At 42.7% G+C, this 21,111-nt stretch overlaps 1 protein-coding gene across 3 annotated transcripts in view; it reads left to right on the forward strand.

Annotated features, from left to right (window-relative positions):
• CDH11 (cadherin 11) overlaps positions 1-21,111 on the forward strand; it is a 149,226-nt gene that overhangs the window by 78,566 nt on the left and 49,549 nt on the right. The gene's annotated exons all lie outside the window — the stretch shown is intronic.

The following is a 21,111-nucleotide window of genomic DNA, read 5'->3' on the forward strand; positions in this document are numbered from 1 at the left end:
TCATAAACAATGCAGAAAATTAAGGAGGAGAACCACTGCTATTCAGAAAGCATTTATGCCTCTTTAAGTGTGTGGCTATAAACTATGGGCAGATGGATTTGACACTGCAGTCTTCAGTACCGCTGAACTGTCAGGAACTGCTCAGTGCCAGCCACATCCTAGCTGGGGTGACACTTCTGATACCAGCAGGCGGTGGAGCACAGTGGTTAGCTGGGGCAGCTCTGTGATTCCACCGGGTTTGAACACCAGCTGCTGCTGTGACTTTGCCCAGAATCTCCAAGGGACTCCTGAACCTCACTTCCCTCATTTGTAAAATATAGATATTATTCTTACCTCATGAGTGGCTGTGAGGAGTAAATAAGATAATGATCGTAAAGATCTGGACAATACCTAGTGCGGTAATCTGGAGGATTTAGACACTCCCTCATGACTTCCCTGGTAGCTTAGCGGCTTGCAGCACAAGCTGGGTGGCTTAAACAACAGAAATTTATTGCCTCACGGTTTGGGAGCCCCAAAGTCCAAAATCAACGTGCTGGCAGAGTGAGCTTCTTCTTGAGGCCTGGCAGGGAGACTCTGTGCTCACCTTTCTCCTAGCTTCTTGTGGGCAGTTTTTGGCTTATTGATGGTGTTTCCCGGAGTCCGAATGTCCTCTTCTAATAAGGGAGATGGTCCTTATGAGAGACTATCCTGATGACTTCATCATCATCTTAATTTGATCATCTGCAAAGACCCTGTTTGCAAATAAGATCGCCTTTCCTTCACAGGTCCTGGGAGTCGGGAGTCAAGCCTTTGTTAGGGAAACACAGTTCAGGCTATAACACCTCCAAGCTTATTTCTAGGATTACCACTTAAGACACAAATGTGTCCACTCTAAGTCTTTTTCTCACAAACTCAATCAACAAGTTTTCATTGACTGCTTCCCATGTGCCCAATATCAAGCTATCCACTGGAGATAGGATGATGAATAAAACACATATGACCCCCATTGTCATGGAGCACTGATGATGCAGCCTTAGAGAATTTCAGTCCTAGACACAGTCCTACAGCTAAGCCCTTTTATCAGTAATTCCAAATGGCTCATCTTAGCGGATAAGTGAGTGTTAGTGGTAAAGAATCTGCCTGCAACACAGGAAATGCAGGTTCGATCACTGGGTCGGGAAGATCCCCTGGAAAAGGAAATGACAACCCACTCCAGCATTCTTGCCTGGAAAATCCCATGGACAAACGAACCTGGTGGGCTGCATGCAGTCCAGGGGGTCGCAAAGAGTTGGACACGACTTACTGACTAAACAACAACAACAAGACACCTCCCTCACTGCAGCCCCCTTGCCCTGGGGATAAGCTTCATTATTCTGAGTAAATCTAGAGAGAGAATAACCAGAGAAAAATATTAATATTTGATTAACTTCATTTGCACATGCACATCTCTAGTTCATCCATTGCTTTGCAGCATGGCATGTGATTTCTTAAAAGTCTCTGTGTGTGTTTTTCCCCTAGTTTACTGGTGGGGTGTCATCACAGGTCTCCCAGACCAAGTGCTGCAAATAGGATGATCTTAACCATAGTGTGCCACTTATTAGATGGAAGAACGATTAGCCTGTGCTCTGTTTAATTAAGCCTCACTTAATGGGCAAACGTTTTCTTTAACGAATTTGCTGTCACCTCATCAGTTATTTAAGGCAGTTCATTTCACAGCAGGGGGAAGAAAAAAAGAGAGAAAGATAGGAAAAAAAAAAAATTCTCATTTGCTCCAAGTCGTTTGGTCTGAGGAAAAGCTTGGCTGTCTAGAAGATGCCTAATTGCCGTTGTGATCGTCTGCTTAGTCTCTATTTAGTCTTAGGCTTCTTATTGAAACGCTAATCAGGGTTAGGTCTCACCTCTTGATGAATGATTTTGTAAAAACTTGATATTCCTACTCTTAGCTAGGAATGTCTGTGTGCAAGTATAATGCCACTCCGACTGAATGGAAAGATAACTAAGGCCCTTAATTTTGCAAAGAGGGCTCTGATTTGGTACATACAGTGCAGATCAGAGAAAATTAGAATGAAATAAATCTCCTTCTTTGCACAGGCACCACCTCTGTTATATCATGAGCCACTTTTCTTTGGCTGATTTTGTTGGGGATTGGTAGAATGCTCGACACATGTATTTGAGCTTATTTCCTATAGTTGGGGTGAAATGTAGGTTATGCCGTTTTATCTGGCGACAGAACTTGGGAAACTGAAGTTCTGTGATTTTTTGCTTCATCTGTCAAGTAGGAATAGTTATCCCTACATCACAAGACTGTAAGGAATTCAAGCATCATTCATGCTTCTAGCTCGAAGTCTAATAGCTTCTTAGGCAAGGGATACAATATTATTCGCCTTTTCCTTTGTTCTCCTTCCCTTTCCCCACCCACCAATCCTTGAAGGGTGGAGCAGAGTTGGTTGCTGTTTTGGTTTTCTTTTCTCCCCATGGCCATAACACACCCACCTTAAATCTGAGTGTTAGGCACTCTGCTGCTTCTGAGTTTTCAGGTCTTAATGCATCCAGATGGAAAATGAATAATTGAAGCAGACACCCATTTATGTTGAAAGAGAAGAACCACAATGGTGGACATTTGGCTATTTTTGCATAGTCAACTGACTCGCTGCCGATTTTCCCTCTTTGCACTGCTGCAGAATAGGTATGAAGCCAAGCATTTCCTTCACCTGCACTGGCCAAAGAGTAAATGCTATGGGTATTATAGTAATGATTGATTATTTTTGCTTGTGGCCTGCCTGTGCCCACCTCTCCTGCTTCACCCACTTCCTCCTCTTGAGCAGACCCTGTGCTTTCACTGTCCCTACTGTTACCCAAACACAGCATCTAATTTCATGCCATAGATGTTTATTCCTGCTGGTCCAACCCTGAACATCTCATTCGTTCATATATTTCAAGACTTAATTCTGCTTTATCAAGTAAGTCTTCCCCGCCCAGCCTCATCCTCATGCCCTCATTTATGTGAGTCTCCTATGAACTCTCTCCGCTCTCTCATTTCCCCAGCAAAGCACCTTCCACATCTCATTTCCCCATTTTCTAGGCTGCTGCCCAGTCTGCTACCACCACCCTGAGACACTCGGTAACTTGAGGACCATGACAGCATCCTCTTGTTATTCCCTCTGCTTGACTCAACACTGGGTTCCCAGTTCATGCTGAGGGCATTTCTGGTTAATTCATTCGTATTAGTGTGTGTGTGTGAGAGAGAGAGAAAAATAGAGATCCATGCATGCTGCCTTCTGAAAATGACCTTGGAAGTTGCCTGCTAACCTGGCATGGTACATGTTCATACTATAAATGATCCTGACTCTCAGACCTAGGTATTGGCTATTTCCTCAGAGCCAGTGTCAAGTCAGAGGATGAAAGAGAACATTATTCCTAATTCCTCAATCAATTAGCACTATAGATAAGCCTTTCATCCTTAGGCTTTCTACATTGTAGGTCACCTGTCAATATCTGACGGCCTATTCTACCTTCTCTGGGGAAATCTAAATTCCTGCTTTGGATTTCTCTGACCTCAGTTACGCTGTTGTTCAAAGTTCCCAAACTGTCAACACTTCCCCAAATGCAATCTCTTCTGCCCAGTGATGTTGCTTCTGTGGGCAGGAGCATCCTGAGTTCACAGAAAAGGTATATAAAGATAATATGGTTTGGGGATTTAGGATAAAAATAATTTGAAGCTTGAGGATTGGCTTACCTAGTCTGGCTTTTTATTTATACAAATGTTTTGGCTTTGTCAGGCAAAATACTGGACTTCCAGTTAAACTTGAATTTCAGATAAACAACAGAGATATGTTTTAGTATAACTATATCCCCCAACATTGTGTAAGACATACTTATACTAAAAATAATTGTTGTTCCTTTGAAACTCAAATTTATTTGGATGTCCTATGCTTTCATTTGCTAAGTCTAGCTCCTCTGTGTGTGTGTGTGTGTGTGTGTGTGTTAAGTTGCTTCAGTTGTGTCTGACTCTTTGCCACCCATGGATGGTAGCCCACCAGGCACTTCTGTCCACGGGATCTCCAGGCAAGAATACTGGAGTGGGTTGCCATGTCCTCCTCCAGGGGACCTCTCCGACCCAAGGATCCAACCTGAATCCCTTAAATCTCCTGCATTGGCAAGTGGGTTTTTGTTTGTCTGTTTGTTTGTTTTACCAGTAGCACCACCTGGGAAGCCCTGAGCTCCTCTACTTCTCATTAAATTTAACCACCTGCCCATTATGATTTGATAGGCCTCACATCAGCCTGACCAAGTTGGAAACATGCAGGTTTTCTGAGTCCTAAACCAGCATTCATTCCTAAATCATGTGATTGGAACTGGAAATTATTCTACTCTGGCACACATTGCTTTTTGCAAGTTTGTGATGATTATTCCTAGAAACTTGCCCCATTTTAGCAAAGAGTTGTTTCAACACAATCCAACTCAGTAGAAGTGAGCAACAATAAAACAGTTTCCTCCAGGGTAATTGCAACATAGTTTTGTCATTTCAGCACATAAGCCTGACTGCACATATCAGGTATGTGCCCATTGAGGCTAGGTTCTCTCTTTAAAAAAAAATGCTGTTTTCTATTATGTAAGATGTTGAGAAAGGAACTGTACTGAGGATAACCAGAGTCATACACTAGCATATTGGCAATTTCCTCTGAAGCCATCCATTTATCCAGTATACATGATGTCTTGTTGTCTCCAAACTAAACTCCAATCTCCATGCTTACTAAGGAACTGGTTTAAAATTCTTTAGCCAGTCATAAGTGAAATAACTGTCACTCTTCTGCTGTAATCTGAATTTCCCCTCTTTGTCATGCTTTCTTGTTCCAAGATGGCCTCACTGGGGAAAAAATCACATCTTTGTATTAAGGTCTTCCTTACTCTTTGCAGGGGGAAAAATGTATCTGCTCAGAATGCAAACTCAGGCTAAGTCTGTGACTTGTAACAATTTGAAGGAGACTGATTCTTTTAAGTATGTTCAACAAAATGTCTGCCTGCTTTTTCTTATGACCCTGGAAAATTTTCTTTTCTGGCTTTTGGTTTAGATATCACTCATATTTCACTCTGGGTTTTTCTCATAGTGAAACCTCTATCCCCTCCTCACCCTCAAGAAACCTATACTCCTCTGCTCACTTTATGGGAAGAGTCACTTTTCAATCTGGATACAATCTGAAAAGCAGATTCCCTCTGTCTGTGGAAACATGGTTGCCAGGATGTATCCTGTGTAACACTTAAACTTTTCCTCTTCAGTAGGAAGATATTACCCAAGCACTGAAGATTGACCATCTGTTGAAGAGGATGTGCAAACTGGTGAAACACTGACAGAAGACAAAGATTTAAATTTTGTAGCAGCTAAAGGTTCAGTTCACTCCCTGTAGGGTGAAACAGCAGCAAGGTGCAAAAACTCTGTCACCCGGCCTATTGGGTCATCTCAACAGCAGGGTGGGGAAGGGGGGGAAAGTGAGACACAGGAGTGTGTGTGTGTGTGTGTGTGTGTGTGTGTGTGTGGTGGGAGCCATTAGCCAGAACAACTCTAATGCAATAGGAAGTAATAAGACCCCAGGATCCCAGAGTCCTTGCCATGGGTTGGTCTAAAGGGTATATATCTGGGAAAGAAGCATCGTCATAGGCAGAGATACACAGCAGATACAGGCAGGAGGCAGCATCATTTATTGTCTCCTCTGCACTAATAGAAGGGAGACCCCAAGAAATAAAATGTCAGAGGCAGGGGGCAGACCCCAGAGAGAAAAACCTAGCATCGCCTAAGTGGAACCTCAAAGCTCTAGGCAGTCCAGCTGGGCATATCAGCAGAGCAGCGGTCATGGTGAGGACTAGGTAGTGGGTTTCCATCAACTCCTGATGTGGAGAGCATGCCTTTGGAGGAGGAATAAGAAATAGGCTACATTACCGTCCTTCCATTTCTGCCTTTCAAAATTCTACCCATTTGTTTCCAGATCTAGGTCCTATCTCCTTGCTTGGTGAAGTGGCTGTGCCATCCTGAGTGTATTTTGACCTCTCTGAGTGTTTATCTCTACTGTTCATTTTAATGAGCTGACTTGATCTGGGTTGTTGGTATTTTCTGAATAAGTGTATTTGTCAAATCAACTAGCTTTCAAATTCTGAATCTCCATTCCCCACCCCCTCCACCCCTCCCCCCACCCTGTAAGTTCTGGGTGAGCTTTATTAGGTTGCTGGAATTTAGATCTTAAAATATCTATGCATAGAAGAGATGGAGGATGGGGACTTAGACATTGGGGATGCAGACGGCCCCAGTCTGGGCTACCCGGTGTCATGGTTGGATTCACACTCATAGGAGCACACTGAATGAGGAGATGAAGCCATGTTTCTATGACCCCGTGGGCAGCTATCCTTGAGAGGCAAGAGTGGGCATCTCTCTTATGGATGTCTTTCTGGGAAGGTTAACGTAAGTCCTTGATGGTAAAGTTCATGACTTATGCAATAACTACTTTGTTGTTCTGTCTTCATCTACCCCTTGTGAGATTGGGGCAGCTCTGGTCCAAAGGCGCTTCCCCTTACTGGGTGAGGCTGAAGCACCCTTTCTATGTTATCATGGATTGCTAGTGTGCCCTTCCAATAACATCTTTTTGGAAAGAGGTACTTGCTTAAAGGATGTAAGATTCTTGAGAGCAAGGGCAGTGCCCATCCCCTGCTGCACATGTTTCCCCTGGGGAGCGCTCATGCATGTCTGGGAAAATATCACCGTGGCGCTCTATACACTGATTAAAGTTTTTATGCTTTTATTTGTTTATGTAATTTTATTTTATTTTTTTAAGTTATTGTCACCCCCTCCCCCCTTCCCATTTGCTGTTAAAAACAGGATTGAATCTCCTTTGCAGTGTGGATACTGTGGTGGTCTTCCTGTCTGAGAGGAAGGCATACTTCTGGGTCTCACCTTGAATGTCCTTGGGTGTACCATTGATGTGTGGGACTTGCCTCCATTAAAGCATAATCCCTCCTTCCAAGAGTGACATACCTCATCTTTTCAACGACGTTAGCACGAGGTCTCACGGAGTTGTCTCACGTTGTTGGGCTGGTTCCTCTTGTTGGAAGGTATTTATTGTCTGGCTGTCTTCCTACAGTTCCCTGTGCCACTTGCATCTTATTACTCATTAGCAGCTTCTTTGAGGCTGAGGCAGTGAAGGGTGTAGAGCAAAATTTTGTTCTAAAGTGGAAAATGTGTGTGAGAGAGAGGGGTAGTTTGGAAGTCATGATTCATTCCTTCGAGGACTGTTCGGAAGAGCGGGGCAGGCTGGAGAACATCTAGGGAAGGACTGGGGCAGCTGCTCTAAGGAAATGTTAACAGACTGGTACTGTTCAAAGCAGAGAATTAATTGCAAGACTCTTAGAGGGAATGCACACTCTAAAAAGATAGTAACCTGAGTTACTTGAGAGCAAATATGTTTCACCTAAGTTTGTAGCATTTAACTACTGTGGAAATCCTACAAATATTTATCAAATGGTAGCCATGTGGAATGAGATCTCACTGAACTCTGAACATCCCTGGAAGGAAAAATTCTCCTTCAGAGGAGAATTATAGAGAAGTTCATCATCAAAGGCAGAAAGATAAGAGCTTCCAAATGGGCCATATACGGCTTCAAATTCCACTTCAGGTTTCAGAATGCTTTAAAAGTGAAGTGTCCCTAGCCCTTGCTTCCATATCTAGGCAAAGGAGGCAGTAATACAAAACTCTCAAAGGTGCTGGGGGAGAGAGGTTGTAAAGAATCTACGTATAGCACCTAGCAAAACACCTACCCCATAGTAGGTTCTCAGAAACATAGCAGCTAGTTTGTAGATGATGACTTAGTAACAGTGATGCCATGCACCTCTACCCCAGGGATGGGGCTGTTTCAAACGGAGGCTAAATGGTGAATAAGGGATCTCTAAGGTAGCCTCTCAGAACTCATCCAGTCAAGAGAGCCAGCCTTCTCCTGTGATGAGCGTTTGGCATCTTTGTCCACATTCCCCATGATCACTCCATACTCATCCCATATCAAGGATAACTGAAAGACCCTTACATTCTGCAGAGGGACTTCTGCTCTGTATCCCTATTGAGTCTGGGGGCCCTAATGCACTGTCACAACTTGACTTGTTGGAATCAGCCATCCCACTTTCCCCAACACACACACCACCCCCTAGCCAAGGAGAGCAGTGTTCTCACAAGTCACCACTACAGAATCCCATTGGGCCTGGGGGCAAACAGAAAGGATGCCCATGTCCATTGCAGCATCTGAGAGATTTTATATGCCTGTCAGAGAAAAGGAGTGAAGTCACACCCTACTGGTGGTAACAAAAACAGGTCATTTACATTCATCTACAATCCATGCCACTAAAGGTTCAAAGCCAAAGCTTTAAAAAATTACTCAAATAAATAGATGTTGCCACTGCTGTCAGCATTTCATCAGGCTTGTCTTCACCTGTGTAGCCCACATTATGCTTTTACAAAGAGCTTCCCAAACCATTATCTTATTCGACCCCCAGATTAACTTGGGGGCCAGGGAGGTCATGCATCATTCACCCTCCTTTTCACAAGAGAAAACAGATTCAGAGAGGTGAAGGGAGCTGTCGGTTGTCAGTGGTCCCACAGTTTCCTGAGCCCAGACCTCTTTCCTGAAACGGGAGATTATGGGCACTGAAGCAGGAATTTACTAACCATCCCTGGACTGAGACAGCAAGTTCTGTGAAGAATCAAGATCTCACAAGTGGTTTCTCTGTTTTTCCCTTTGTTTTTGTTTTGTTTTTTTTTTGTAATGCAGCTGAACTGCTTTTCAAGGAAACATTCTGGCCAGTTTAGCTGGATGTTCTGTTTCCTGTGGAGTATGGGGCCAGCTCAGGTGGCTCTGCACTATAAAATCTACCTGCAATGCTGGAGTCTCAGGAGTTGGAGGTTTGATCCTAGGGTCGGGGAGATCCCCTGGAGGAGGGAACGGCAGCCCATTCCAATATTCTTGCCTGGGCGGTCCCATGGACAGAGGAGTCCGGTGCCTATGGTCCACGGGGTCGAGGAGTCGGTCAAGGGTAAAGTGTGTACATGCACAAGGGGCCAGTTGGTTCAGTGGCCCCACCCGGGGTAGCCCTGTCCCTTGATTTTTCTCAGGCATTCTGCTAAGGTCACGTAGAGATTCACCACCTTACCCAGCCCTTTGTTTCACAGAGAGGAAACCTGAGGTCTAGATGATAGGAATTAGGCAGCAACTTCACAGCAGGTCTTTAAATGCAGTGTTCTTTGTCCACCTTCATTCAGGGAACAGACATTTCTGCTTCAGATGAGGATGTTTTAGTGCCCAAGACCAACACTGATGAATAACAGAACTTTTTTTTTTTTTTTTGGTGACTGAAATCACCATTGAACTCTTGAAATGGGACTAGGGCACGGAGGAAGTAAATTTTAACATTTATATAATTTGTGTGCTAAGGTGCTTCAGTCGTGTCTGGCTTTGTGACCCCATGGACTATAGCCCACCAGATTCCTCTGTCCAGGAGATTCTCCAGGTGAGAATACTGGAGTAGGTTGCATGCCCTCCAGGGGATCTTCTCAACCCAGGGATGGAGCCTGTGTCTCCTAGGAGTCCTGCATTGCAGGCAGATTCTTTACTGCTGAGCCCCTGGGGAAGCCCTTCACTTAATTTATATGAATTTAAATTTAAAAAGCTATATGTGTCTAGATTGCTACCATATTGTATAGTATAACTTTTGACCAGTGGTTCTTATCTTGAATGTACACTGGAACCACCCAGGGAACTTCAAAAAATATTGATTGCTAGTTTCTTTGCTTTTAATTGGTTTAGAGTAAGGCCTTGGCAATGGGATTTTTAAGACACCCCCCTCCCAGTCCCAAGCTTCCCTGGTGGCTGAGATGGTAACAAATGCACCTGCAATTCGGGAGACCTGGGTTCAATCCCTGGGTTGGGAAGATCCCCTGGAGGAGGGAAAGGCTACCCACTCCAGTATTCTGGCCTGGAGGATTCCATGGACTACAGTTCCTGGGATCACAAAGAGTCGGACACGACTGAGTCACTCTCACTTTCACTTTTCCCCCATTCTTCGTTAACTCTAATATGCGGTCAAGATCTAGAGACACTAGTCTAAATTTTAAGTTCCATGAGGGACAGAAGGACTCCTGGGCCCTCGCCTCAGCGTATACATTACTGTAGTCAGGGGCAAGGTATTCAATGAGAAGTTAACTGCTGTGTTCGCAGCTCTTAGGGAACTTAATCCTAGGGAAAAGGAAGACATAATTAAATTGCTTTAAAGGACATTGTGATCCAAAGGAATGGGAAAGGGTTTCTTCTACCTGGTGGTGGAAGAAAATGAAGTAGGTCTCTGCAAAAATGACTCTGGTAATGAATTATAAGTAAGGTATATATTTTTTCCAGAAATGCATTTGTAGCAGTAGATGTTTCTGCCAGGCAAGTGAACTCACGTCTGTAATTCACAATAGGATTAACCTGGGATTATAGAAAATCTAATTAAGTGAACCACATTATCTGAGACCCACAAAAGACACTTAACGTTGCTTTTGAAAGTCCTGCCTGTCTGAATGTTGGGTATATGCTTCAGAAAATGCTCCACGCACATCTGTACAAGGCACTTGACTAGTTTGCTGTATCCCATTACTTTTCTTTCATGCTTAACTTTTTTTTCAAAAAAATTTCCTTCCTTTTGATAAATGACATTAATGCACTTGAAAAGAAAGAAGTGGGCTTCAGAGATTGGATTAGTTGAAACCACAATGGGATCATTATGAGGCTATTGTTGGTGTCTGCTTTCTGAGAACAAGGAGGGGGATTCTCTATGAGGTGTGTAAAGATATAAAAAAAAACCATTTAAAAACATGCAGAGTTTAGTCTACTCTTAGCATGATAGCATAGTTTGAGGAGGTCCATTGGAAAGAGACCTCCAGAACAGCCCACCCACACTGGGATTAAAAAAAAAAAAAATCATGCCTCTGATAATTGGAAGCAGCTTGAGTCTGTGCTTTCCTCACTCCGGTTTGGTGGCTGATTAAGCTGGACCGATGCACACGGACCGAGGTGGATTGGGGTCACAGGCTGGCCTTCTCAGAATTATAAAGGCTCTTGGAGGTGCTGATTGGAGGCACTCTCTCTCCTCGCCTTAGTAATTATTTCAGAAAAACCACATCAGGCCCTTGTCAGTTATTAAGGCCACCTTGGGATAATTCCTTCTCCTATTGTTTGTGCTTTAAGAAACAGACTTTGTGGACAGTGGTTCTCTGCAGGATGTCACAGTCTAGTGAGAATATGTAGATTGTTTTTCCTCTTCCAGTTCTCCACTGATCATCTTTAAAGAGCTCCCAGGTCCTCATTTCTGACTGTCTGTTCCCTTATGGAACCTGGACTGGCTGTTTCCATAGAAATCTTTTGAAAAGGAGGGCTGCTTTTAAGCTGGGTTTTGTGAGGAAAGGGCACGGTAGATGCTATAAAAATTTCCTTTCACTGTTCATACTTGTTCTTCCCCCTGTATTTTCCCTCTGTACAGTGAGGGCTTTTAGGTTTTGTTCATGTTGGCTCCTATTTTGCAAGTTACTTCTCATTTCTGTGTCTCAGTTTTCCCATTTGTCTGTGGAATAAGGACTAATAGTGGAAAGTCTACCTAGGGTTTTCCCCAGTTCTGAGATTCTAGGATTGATTAAGGCAACCAGGTGTCCAAACTTGAAACAGAAATGCTGACATTGACAGTACTAACTTTTAGAAGAACTTGGAAACCGAACTTAGACTGAGCTCGCCACTTGAGCATCAATCCACTGGCTTTACAAGCTTAATATGTTTAAAACCAAACTCATGCTCTTTATCCCCAAACCAGTCTCTTCTGTTGAGGCCAGGAACAGTACTGCTGTTTCTCTCTCTGCTCAGACTGAAATCTCATCCTTTATCCTCAACCTGTCCAGGTCCCAGAGCCCTTCACACCTGCATGGTTTCTAGAAAGTCCGCTTTGCCTCCACGTGAGCCTTATTTTCTAGTTCAGAACTATATTTCCTCTCACCTGGACTATTGCAATGACTCCAGGAGTCTCCCTGGACTCATATAGTAGCATCAGTGTACTCAGCAATCCTGTTGTTAGTATCATTGTGTTTACATCCTTTTATGGACAGCCTCCTGGAGCCCTTTGTAAGGCTTGTACCTTATGGCATGCTGTATGTATGTTACGTGTCACATTCACGCATCCAGGGCTTACAGTACATATTTATGTATGCTCATTCAAGAGACAAAACTCCTAACTTATTCTCTTTATTGCTTTCTGTGTGCCAGCCAGTGTCAAGCACTACAAGGAACTCTCTCTGTGAACCATCTCATTTCATTTTAGATCTCCCCCGTTAAGAACTGTCCTCGTGTTTTTCCCATTTTCAGTAAGGCAGCGTGGAGACTCACAGAGGCTGAGTCACACACCTAGTGAGCAGAAACTCCTGAGCTGTAATCCTCTAACCCCATCAGACTCCTGAGCCCATGCTCTCAACCATTTTGTCAGAAATGCCATTTCTCAGGCTGGTTTATCCTGCATACCTCTGACAGCTCGGGCTCCATCAGTCTCCTGACCAGAGACCAGGAAGGTCCATGCATTCTGCCATTTACATCGCTGAAGGACAGAGGCAATGCTTGTTTCTGTTTGGTTTCTCGTACCTTGTTCATACCTTGATTTTACCAAAATGTTGGCCATCAGATGTCACTCTGTTGCTATTCCATCCCTTATATGCCTCATGATCTTTCTGTTTCAGCTCCCTTCGTTGTTTAGACACTAGGTCGTGTCTGAGTCTTTGCGACCACATGGGACTGTAGCCCGCCAGGCTCCTCTGTCCATGGGATTTCAGCTCCCTTATTAACTGGCAAATGGTTCTGTTCCTTTCATTCAAGTATCCCAGTGAATCTAACTCACCCAGATTATCATTTTGACCAGATTACACAGTTTGAAATAATCTGTGGTTGGTTTATGGTCTGGTTGTGTCACTGGACTACATGTGGTTCAATCAGCTGTGGCTCAGGGTGAGAGGGGACGTTTCAGATGTGGGAGATTGTTCATATACATATTTATTAACACTTGGAAGAGGCTGGAGTAGGCAAGTTCCAAAAGGCAGGAGGGATATGTTACAGATTCATCTGCAGAGATGTGGTCACTGATGCCTCCGTGTTCTGGTACCCAGTCCTGTCTGCACGTATCATGTCATACCATCATCTATCTGCTCAGACAACTGTCTCACCATCATTTGAGTCTACAGATCAGAGACGCGTTGCAGCTATGTTTCTCCAGAGACCAACTCAGGTGTGACGCTGAGAAAAGTTACTGCTGAGTGAAGGAACCAGCAAATAAAGAAAACTTTATAAATTTTCAGAGCTCTGAGACAAAGAGGGATTTACACATAGGCCTTTGATACCACCAATGACATTACATTATGTTGAGCATCTGTTTATCATTACCATTTTTGCCCCGATCTTCCCTCTGGTGCTTTCACTCATGCAAAAGAAAAATGGAAGATAAGCTCTCTCTCTTTCCACACATTCATATGGGGTGTTTATTCATAGCCCAAGATGACACTGGTGACAATGTTATTTCCCATATGGGTTGATGTATTTCATTCATCTTAATGATTAACATTTAAAAATATTACAGTGAGAAAAAGACTATCTTAAGGATTGAGTAGAGCAAAAATAATAAGTTCTTCACAGCACACATTGCATTTATCTTATCATTTGGAGATGATTTAATTACTTGAAAAGATAAATAAATAATCAGCGAGTGATTCTGTGTATTTGAGGTCTGGGGACTTAAGCTGGATTTCTGTGATGCTCTGTGGCCTAAGAATATAAAAGCTGATTGTACATGCTTAAAATAAATGAAATTCACCTCTAACAAAAATTCTTTTCAATGTCAAATACTATATGGAGTTTAGACCATCCTTGGAGATGGATCCTGCCCCTCCGCGTATTGAAGATCTTAGTATTTGGGAGCCAGGTAAAACCAAAACATGGGTTTTGAAGTCATATAAATTTGAATTTGAAGTGCAGCCTTGCCGGTGTTTCAGGGTGTACCCTTAAGTAATTTACTTAATTGCCCAGAGCCTTGGTTTCCTTGTAGATAATATCATGGGTGATATTTACATATAGTTGTAGTGGAAATACAATTAAATGCTGTATACCAAGCCCTGAGTATACTGCCCAGCAGTACAGACAAATCCAGTACCTCATCAAGGATAATTCTAGTTCTCATTACCGAATTTTATATTGTCCACAAGTGATGAGCGATTTGGACCCGGGCCTTCCCAACACCAGGCAGGGAGTGATCTTTTCACTTTCAAAGCTGACACTTCTGTGGTTCTCTATCTCTAGAAGCAAAGAATCATGTTTACATTGAAGCAGTTTTAAACATTCCGCTTGCCCTTATAGACCTTCATGGTCATTGCTAAGCGGCCCCGTTTGCTTCCTACTTTAACATTTGAATTTGGTATTGGGGAGTAGAGTAACATACACAAGGCCTGTTTTGCATCTCTGCTGTGTATTTTGCACCTGAGCAGAAGTGATTACTACTACAAGCTTACGCTTTGCTCCAAGTGTGGAAATGGGGGAAGAAATGTGATTCAATAGTTCCTGCACTACTTCCTGTCCCCATTCTCTGTGATTTCCACAGACAAGGCATAATTCCTGTGATTTGATTTGAAACTAGAGACCAGCTCAGTGCTGACTGATGAGATCTGAACTGGGAATAAAATATGCTTGAATTAATTTGCATAATGGAATCCGATTGGTTACAAAGCTGTGTTTGTTGCAGTGGGGACCAGAGCCTCTGAGCTCCTGACGGGAGGACAGAGCACTTGCAGAATAAGGTTTTGAGCTCTAGTGGGCTCAGTAATATTCTTAATGTAGTGATAACCTGCCTTTAACTGTAAATTAACTCCCTGGAAATGAAAAGAACAGGTCAGCCTGTCTGATCCTTCCAGCTCTGTGGGGGAGGAGAACGCTAAAAAACCAAAGCCGCTTGCTTTGTGCTAAGCGCTTTCGTCTTTCTTTCTCTACCGGATAACAATTTCCAGCAGGAGTCCAAATATACTTAAACACCCGTCTATGTCATTTTCTTTTACGGAGACAAAAGCAAGCACAGCAAGAGAGTTTATGCTCAAGGCGCGGTAGCTCGTGACAGGCTATCTGCTCTCAAGATAGAGGGGCGAGCCTTCCACTTAGAGCTGGTGGTTTTGCAAATCCATTTTCCTGTCGTGTTATTACTTCCGTGACTTTCAACAACATTTATTTTTCCCTCCAAGCAATATGCTTCCATCATAAAGTCCTCCTATATGTTTTAGGAGAACCTAAATGCTTAGACATTTCTGGCATACTGCTAGAAAGTGCTTTAATGGAAGGACTGTTCAAGAACTGCCTTGGGGCCAGGGTGGGGGGGCGTCTTTACTAAAACCAATTAGAACATTGATATATTTCCCTAGTTGTTGCCAATGTCAAGGTCTTCTTAGGAGGGCAGTCTCCTGTTTTCATGCATGAATCCTGCAAACTCTGTACCGCTGCATATATCAACCAGATCTCTAGATTTTAGAAGCATTTCTAAATAATATTAATAATAATCTTTCTGAACACATCTTTTTAACCTATACATTTGAAAATTCTGAAACTGTGTTTAAGAAGTCAAAGATTTGCTTTTGTGTACTGGTGCTGTTCAAGGATCTGGTTATACTATTCAAGGACTTGTTATAACCTGTATACTGGTTAACTGTTATAACTGTTAACTGACCAACTGTTTATATAACCTGGTTATATTGGTATATACTGCTACACAGAATCAGATAACAGATATAATTACCTCCTATTCATCTTCACTTTGATCACTGCTATAAAACGTTTTATCTTCCTCTTTCTGGTTTTAACATTTTAGTTACCATATTACCCCCTACCACCAACACTTAAATTATTTTCATCATGAGACTGTTGTCTTATGATGTGTGTCCATATGTGGCCTCCTGTCTTCTCTTAAGAGAGGCAATATCACATGCATTGTGGGGGATAACAATGCAGGTCTTGGAACTAATCATCCAGTATTCATATCTCAGCTCCTCCACTTGCTGTCTCTGTAACTATGAGCAACTTACTTCACATTGGTATGCCTCAGACTACCTATCTGTAAAATGGGATTACAATAATACTGCAGTGTAGAGTTATTATGAAAATTTATGGCTCAACTCATTGAAAGCACTTGGAAGAATGATAGCCAAACAATGAAAGAGGTGAAAGTGAAAGTGTTAGTCACTCAGTCATGGCCAATTCTTTGTGACTCCATGGACTATAGCCCTCCAAGCTCCTCTGTCCATGGGATTCTCCAGGCAGGAATACTGGAGTGGGTTGCCATTCCCTTCTCCAGGGGATCTTCCCAACCCAGGGATCGAATCCAGGTCTCCTGCCTTGCAGACAGATTCTTTACCATCTGTGCCACCAGGGAAGCCCAGGCAAACAATAAGACTGGGCAAATGTTAACTGTTATTACCATTTTCATCATAATCATATTATGAGCATAAACCTAGTTCTCCTATTGGTTCACTGCATCTAGGTTACTATTTCTATCGCAGTGTCCATACCATTCCTTTATGAACCTCAGAAGCCAACAAGTAGTGACAGCTGGTGTTGCTCACTGGTTAAAGACAGACTCCAGAGCCAACTGTCATGGGCTCAGACTCAGTGCTATGATTTATCAGAAGCATAACTTTGCATAAATTGCTTAATCTATCCAGATCTTAGTTTCCATCCTTTAAAATAAGAATATTCACAGTTCCCATTCATAAGTTTGTTATAGAAATTAATAGATGAGTTACTGTTTATAAAGATTTTAGAGCAATGGCTAGAAAAAGATTTTGCTCAGTATATTTTCATTCCAAAATTGAATTAAAAAACAATGTCTTAAAAATTCATCTTAACATACCTGAGATTTACCATTAAAATAACTTTATATAATACACACAGTCATATAAGCACTTATAAATAATGGTTTCAAGGAACTACTTTTAAAAGCAAGTTGATCTTGCTATTCTTTCCAACAGAAGAAAATAGATAATTTCACCTTTTTAACAAAGGGTGAAATGTGTCACCTTTTTAACAAAGGGCAAAATTTATTGTTTATTGGTCACATGGAAACTTAAATTCGTTAGTATCAATCTAGAAATTTTTTATAAAGAAAAAAAAAAGTTGTCATCTAGTTTCAACACATTTAGTGTCAGAAATAATTGCACTTTACAGCAAAATGGCAGCCAGAAGAAAGAGGTGCAGAAATATCAACTTTAATTAAACCCTTTCTTTTAAATACTCTTCACAGTATATGCAAGAATAATTTATCACTGTGTGAATGAACACTTAATACTTGGTGTGGTGTGAAATGGGCAAAGATCTTGTTGCACCATATGCTTTTGCTTTTCTATTTCTTCCTCTCGAGATTCTATGGAGGCATTATCAAGTTTGCACTTGAAGTATGGGGTTCAAATCATATATTTAGCTTTTACTGGTGTCCTGTTCAGGCACTGGCCACCCAGTTGTGAGTAAGATATCATCCCAACCATTAAGAAGCAACCAGTCTAGTAAGGAGATGGTGTTATGAATCAGAAATACCTCCAAAATCTTTCATCCAAACGAGCATGTGAACCTGGAAACCACCTGCAGAAAATGTCACCCATTGGCTTCTCTTTACAGAGAATGAGGCACAGCTGCCACTCTCGGAGCTGAGGCATGCCCCACCACAAGCTCAGTGGCAGATTCTTAATCGTAATGTTGGCTTTCTAACTTAAATGCAGGCATCTTCCTATGACTTCGCATTACCTCACTGTAGGATTTAATTCCTCCTGGTCCCTTCCATGCAGTCGTTTGCCTTACAAGAAGCAGCATTTGATGTAGTATTGATATGCCCAAGTCTCGGGTGAAGACGTTAAGTGACCACACTGCATCCTGAATCTTTCTCTTTTATACACAGCCTTTAACATATCCTGGAGTCTGTCTACAACAAATACTGAAGTCCTTATTCCTTGAAAAGGGACTTACATAATACATCACAAAATAGTATTGAGGGCAGTGATGGATACTTGGAGTGACTGTACATGTGTGACCTCCCCAGATACCATTTTGCCATATTACAAAGCCTCAGAACGGCTTGGGTTGGTGAAATCAAAGAGCCTCGGAAGAAAAGGGCTTGTTCACCAGCAAAGTAGAATTCCACCAGTTCCCTTATTTCTGAGACTTCTAAGGACAGATGGCTCTGGTATCTCCATGTAACTTTTATTCCTCAATTCCTCTCTTAGAGAAAGCACTTCACCCCTGTCTTCAGGGCATCTCCACCTGCAGATCAGGGCATTTCCTTCTGCTGAGTGAGGCCCACAGACTTGGACCGTGGAGCTCTGGAAAGAGAGGAGGAGACCCAGTGTGTGCCCAGTTCCCTCTCTGTCTTTAGCCCTGCATGTGTACACCAGTTCTTTTCATCCCCATTGTTCAGATTAGACCTTGGAGCCTCAGAGTGCCTGGCCAATGTGCCCAAGGCCACCCAGATTGAAATATACAATGATATTTCAGTTCAGGTCAACCCAACCTCCAAATCTAGATATATTCCATTCTGCCAAGATGCATACTATCTCCCTTCTGTTCACCTCTCTCCCCATCCAACCACTTTGTCCAAATCAGATAACAAAGAATTAGGTGATGGTTTTTATTCATACAATGTTCAAGAATCTTACCAATTTCACTGGTACAGCTACTATGGAGAACAGTATGGAAGTTCCTTAAAAAACAAAAAAATAAGACTACCTGCAATCCTATTCCTGGGCATATATCTGGAGAAAACTACCATTGAAGAGATACCTGAACCCCAATGTTCATTGTAGCACTATTTACAATACCCAAGACATGGAAGCAACCTAAGTAAACGTCCAGAGACAGAAATAAAGAAGATGTGGCATATAAATGGAATACTACTTGGCCATTAAAAAGAATAAAATAAAACCCTTTGCCGCAACACGGTTGGGCCTAGAGATTATCATACCAAGTGAAATAAACCAGACAGAGAAAGACAAATATCATGATACTGCTTATATGTGGAATCTAAAATAAATGATACAAATGAGCTTATTTACCCAACGGAAATACAACCACAGACACAGAAAACAAATGTATCATTTCTTCCCCTTTTAGGGGAAATGGAGTTCCCTTAAAAAGGAATGGAGTGAGGGAGATAAATCAGGAGTTTGGGATTAACATATGCACACTACTATATATAAAGCAGATAACTAACAAGGGCCTACTGTATAGCACAGGGGACTATATTCAGTGTTTTATAATAGCTTATGAGGGGAAATAATATGAAAAAGAACATTAATATGTATACACACACAGGCACATATAACTGAATTGCTTTGCTATGCACCTGAAACTGACACAATTGTAAATCAACTGTACCTCTCAATTAAAAAAAAATAAAGAAGAAGCTCACCAATTTCATTTAGACCCACAGGTGTTGAAATGTAGTTCCAACCTCCATGCCCAGCAACTTTCTGAGAGCTCCTAATGTTCCAAGTAAGGGCGGTAGTGAGGACCATCTGGTTCTGGGAACTCAGGCTCCGACTTGTGTCCGAGAGGTGTTCCAAGAGGAGATGATGATTGTTCAGAAGAAGGTGTGGGATCCTGAGACAGGAGAATGAGCACTGGAAGTTCCTTGGGGAAGAATAAGTTTCCGGCACCAGAAAGACATTCCCATAAAGAAGCCGAGAAACCTGAGGCAGGAGTTAAAGATCAGAGAGAAGAACCAGAGTGCTGGCGAGAAGACTAGAGTGACTATAGGGGAGAAAGCACAGAGGCATGGAAATGTGTTAGTGGCTCATCCTTCTGTTGATGAGTAGCGGAGTCACGGCTGAGTGCCAGCAACATGACCTTTGGACCAGTTGGTGGGGAATGCTGTTTTATTTTATTTTTCCTTGTTGAAGGGAGCCTATAGAGTATGCTTAGAAAGACTGTCGGGTTAAGGTAGGATTTTCATCTTCTTGGGTGGACATTTGACTGGACAAAAGCAAATCGTGCTTATTGAATTGACACTATATTGACCCAACAATGCAAATTTGACCCATTATTTCAATGACAAATGTTTTAGTGGCCATCACTGACCATCTCAGGGTCTGCCCTGACCTCACATATCTTGAGTCACTGCTGGCTTCCTCTTTCCATAATGCCATCCAGTAAGCTGAACAGTCTTGGGGAGTACTGTGCTTGTGAACAACTCTGGGCTTTGGGGCATGCCGTTCCTTCTACCTGGACATCCCATCCATACCACTCTTATCACAGTAACTCATCTGAGAGTCGATCCCTGCCATCCCGCCCTTCTGGACGTCTTCCTTAACAGTGTCCCCACTCTCTGCCATCTCCATCCTCAATCCGCCTCAGCTACGTATTCCTCTACGGAATGGCCGTAGTGCCCTAGGTTTCCCTACTACAAAAACATAGCCAAGAATGATTATGATCATTAATATAATGAAAGAAAGTGAAGCCGCTCAGTCATGTCTGAGACTCTTTTCGATCCCATGGACTGGAGCCCACCAGGCTCCTCCGTCCATGGGATTTTCCAGGCAAGAATACTGGAGTGGGTTGCCATTTCCTTCTCCAGGAGATCTTCCTGACCCAGGGTTTGGACCCAGGCCTCCCAGGTCATAGGCAGATGCTTTACCGTCTGAGCCACCAGGGGAAGTCCCATGATCATTAATCTAGTAATAAGAGATAACTATGAAGTGCTGACCACATACCAGGTCTTGGCTAAGAGACAGGGCTGTGACTCAGATCTGTGCCTCCACGGAGTAGGATTCCCGGCCCATTTCATACGTGAGCACGCTGAGCTCCTTGTTGGCTTACCCTAAACTCAGAGCTAAGTAAATGGTAAAACTGATTCTCAGACTTGGGCAGCTGGGCTCCACAGCACACACGTTTTATCCTCATACAGACTTTGAGGGGTTTCTTCCTGTATGTTTATCTTATCCAGCGAGCGAACTGGCCGGATCGTGGAGACTATTTCTCACTGGCATCTGCCTCAGTACCAGAGCAAAGCCCTCAGGGGTCCAGCGTG

Source organism: Odocoileus virginianus, chromosome 20 (genome assembly GCF_023699985.2).
Source record: "Odocoileus virginianus isolate 20LAN1187 ecotype Illinois chromosome 20, Ovbor_1.2, whole genome shotgun sequence".
Taxonomy (NCBI): Eukaryota; Metazoa; Chordata; class Mammalia; order Artiodactyla; family Cervidae; genus Odocoileus; species Odocoileus virginianus.